Genomic DNA, 3,513 nt, shown 5'->3' with positions numbered 1-3,513 from the left:
AACTCATTCGCCGAATGTAAACAAACCGCGCGATTGCATAAACGTTTATCTATGGCATGGAACACGAAAATCCAATAAATAATTTTAAAAAATGTGTTCCTCCGGAGGTTTTCAGGATTTTTTAGAAATATCCGGAAGACTTTCATTATTAAATATACATCATACTTTGTGTCAGCTCTCAAGGCTTACGATATCACATAGTGCATGAAAATTTTGCTGAAGTGTTGAGCATGTCTGACAGACACACTGTAATATGACAAGATGAATAATAAGTGGTAAAGGATAAGAAAGGAAAATAAAACATTAAAAATTAACTATACCATAATTTAAGGACAACAAGGGACCTATTGGTCCATCTAGGCCATTCATCCACTAAACTAACTTTTAAAATGAAAATAAAAACACCCAAAGCTTGTCTGTTTCACTCAAATAGTTACCAAGCCTCGTGACTTCTGACCTGCCAAATTAATGACAAGTCAAGTTAACATAAATATAATTTAAGGACAACAAGGGACATGTTGGTCCATCTAAGCCATTCATCTACTAAACTAACCTTTAAAATGAAAAAAAAACACCCAAAGATTGTCCATTTCACTTAAAAAAATTATCAAGCCTTGAGACTTGTGACCTTCCAAATTAATGTATCCTTGTCCTACCATTCTCACCATTAAAGAAGATGATGTATCAACACTATTAATTCCCTTAACAGTTTTAAACACCTTATTTAGATCCACTATCACTTCTCCTTTTTTTAAAGAGAAAACTGTTTCAGAGATCTTAATTTGTCTTAGTAAGACAACATTTTTATCACAGGTATTATCCTAGTAGCCATTCTCTGAACATCTTACAATTCAGTGTTCTTCTTAAAGTAAGGCAGTCAAGACTGAAAACATTATTGCAAATGTGGCCAAACAATGACCTGTATAATAAAAATATAACTTCTTTAGACTTGTATTCAATATTTCTATAAAAAAAAAAGAACCTGAAATCCTATTTGCCCCACGACTAGCAACAGCACACTGCTTGGATAGCTAAAGAGACTGATCAACTAGAATGCCAAGATACTTTTCTCCTTTAGCACTGGTAAGGTTATTCCCATCAAAATTTGCTCATAATTTAATGTATGATATTGTAGAATATCTTTAAAGATTTTTGTTTGTTAAATTTGTAATTTCAGGTTTTTTGCTTTTCATTATTTATGTTAACTTCACTTTTCATTAGGTTTCCAGTTAAGATATTACTTATACTTCATATACAGTTTCATATATGTATGGCAATCATCTACATTAACATAGTCATGGAAAATAAAATATGATAACCTTAATACTGTACAAAAGCACTCAACATGTGTTCATTAGGAAAAGAAAAAATTTCAGCATTTCTCTTCTTACCGATGTCATATAACATGAAACTTGGTAAATCTTTTAAATGGAATACTTGACATTATGAAACTAATTTGTATTAATTTTTATGAAGTTGACTTCTAAAAAATGAAATTGAAAGTTAAATGCTAAGTTCCACTCTATTCTACAGTGCTAATATAATAATGGTAGCCTATTTCAACAGGAAAAAAAATATTTGTATTTACCTGAGTTGCATTTTAAAATTAAAATAAATATTCATGAAATGAGAAATAATCAGCCACTCATTTACAGTCAAACCAGATTTTTTTTTATAAGTTTTGGTCTCAGTGTCAATATAATCCTATATTATATGGTCAGTGGAAATAACTAAATATGAGATAATGAGCACGAATTAAATTTTATCCTAAATGTAAGACATCTAAAAAACCTGATCATAGCTATTGTAACTCAATCTCGGCAAAATAACTAAACTTTAAACTTGGCTTAGACTTAAGGAAAACTTTCTTAAGCGTTTAAGAGAAAGTATCATTGTTACTTACTAAATGTGACCAAAACCAATGTCAGCTGTTCCTCTAATAACAGTAATATAACCCAAATGTTGACCTAAGTACAAAAATTTGAAGTTGCTGAACTAAACTTTAAGCCTACATAATCAAAAATACTTAACTATATCCGACTTAAGCCTAATCCTAACGAGGTTATATCATTTCCCAAATTTTGAAGTTTTTATCATAATGCCCAATATCAAGTAACATTATCTTAAAACCAAAGAAAAATAAGACAAAAATTCTTACGTATTATATATGCTTTCACTATCAGTGACTATAACCAACAACAAAAAGTGACCATCAACTAAAACGTGAAAACTACGGATTCTCAACGTCAGGGTCCATTACAAAGACACTGAAATACACTCCAGAGGTCGTTTCTGTTCACATACATACTTACATATTTCATAAGCTTCATATTAAAAGTAAATAATAGACATATTTACTACAAAAGATTGTAAGTACAAAATATAACAATTTTTCAATTGTTTCCTAGTAGAATCAAAATTATAAAATTAAACGTAAAGTAGAATCACAACTTTTAATCATTTGATAATCATTTTCATTGTGTTATTTTTTTTACTTGGGATATTTCTAAAATGTATCTTCTTTTCAAGCTTACCTCATGCAAAATGACGACGTTATATTCAAAGTTGCTGAAGAACCACGTTGTTAGTCTTTCACAACTCTTTCACCTCTCACTGTTCACCTTGAGTGTTCATACTGTGCACCTATACTTTACAAAAACCTATATTTGAGTATTGAGAAGTCTCAACTGAAATATTTTCCTAAAGCTGCCACTTCTTCACAAGTTAGAGAGATTCTGTATTTCACTTCTAATCACTACAGTTCTGAGTTCGTATTTCTAATTGCTATGAAGTAGAATACCAAAGAAGTAAAAGTGTTGTTCACTTACTACATGGATTTGGTGGTCACCTGAGTTTTTGTTCGTAAAGTCTATTTCCCATTCACCGGGGCATTGTTTCCCACTTTCAGGAACAGACTTAGGGTCTTCTTATTTTGTTTTACTTCGTCCTTTTGTTGTTTCCCCCCCTAACAAACAGTAACCAATCAATACTATTGTGATATTATTGTTTTTAAACATTCTGGCACCTTAGCACTCACTGTGACATAATAATAATGATAAAGATATTATGTATGTCTTACATTAACTTAAATTTAAGACACAGTTAAAAACAAAACATAAATTACTTGCTTAAATCTATTACTAAAAATGTATATCTATAAACAAAACATTATTTTTATTTATTTCTACTGTGGAAGTGTTGGATGCTTTCGAAAGATGTCGCTAGTTTCAGCGCAAAACTATACAATGGGTTATCTGTGCTCTGTCTACAAAAGGGAATCGAACCCCTTATTTTAGCATTGTAATTCCAGAAACGTAATACTGACTCCCTGGGGACCATTAATGAAGTAAAAATCAGGAATGTACAGACTATGTTCACTTAGACAAAAGTTGTAGGCCTAATCTCACAAAAAATGTTTCAACAAAAATTCCAAGACTATTGTTACGTCTCCGTTCGTTAATTAACTTTCCATAACTTCGTTCCGACGAAACTTTAGCGACACAAGTCCTTACT

At 30.9% G+C, this 3,513-nt stretch overlaps 1 protein-coding gene across 1 annotated transcript in view; it reads right to left on the bottom strand.

Moving 5' to 3' along the window:
* Positions 1 to 2,274, bottom strand: part of LOC106471880 (formin-binding protein 4-like) — a 41,746-nt gene extending 39,472 nt beyond the window's left edge. Inside the window, exon 1 of the mRNA XM_013932505.2 lies at positions 2,159 to 2,274. The gene's annotated coding sequence lies outside the window, so the exon portion shown is untranslated. The remainder of the gene's footprint in view (positions 1 to 2,158) is intronic.
* Between the last annotated feature and the right edge of the window lie 1,239 nt (positions 2,275 to 3,513).

This window comes from Limulus polyphemus, unplaced genomic scaffold (genome assembly GCF_000517525.1).
Source record: "Limulus polyphemus unplaced genomic scaffold, Limulus_polyphemus-2.1.2 Scaffold4934, whole genome shotgun sequence".
NCBI lineage: Eukaryota > Metazoa > Arthropoda > Merostomata > Xiphosura > Limulidae > Limulus > Limulus polyphemus.
This window is presented reverse-complemented; position numbering and strand designations above follow the sequence as displayed.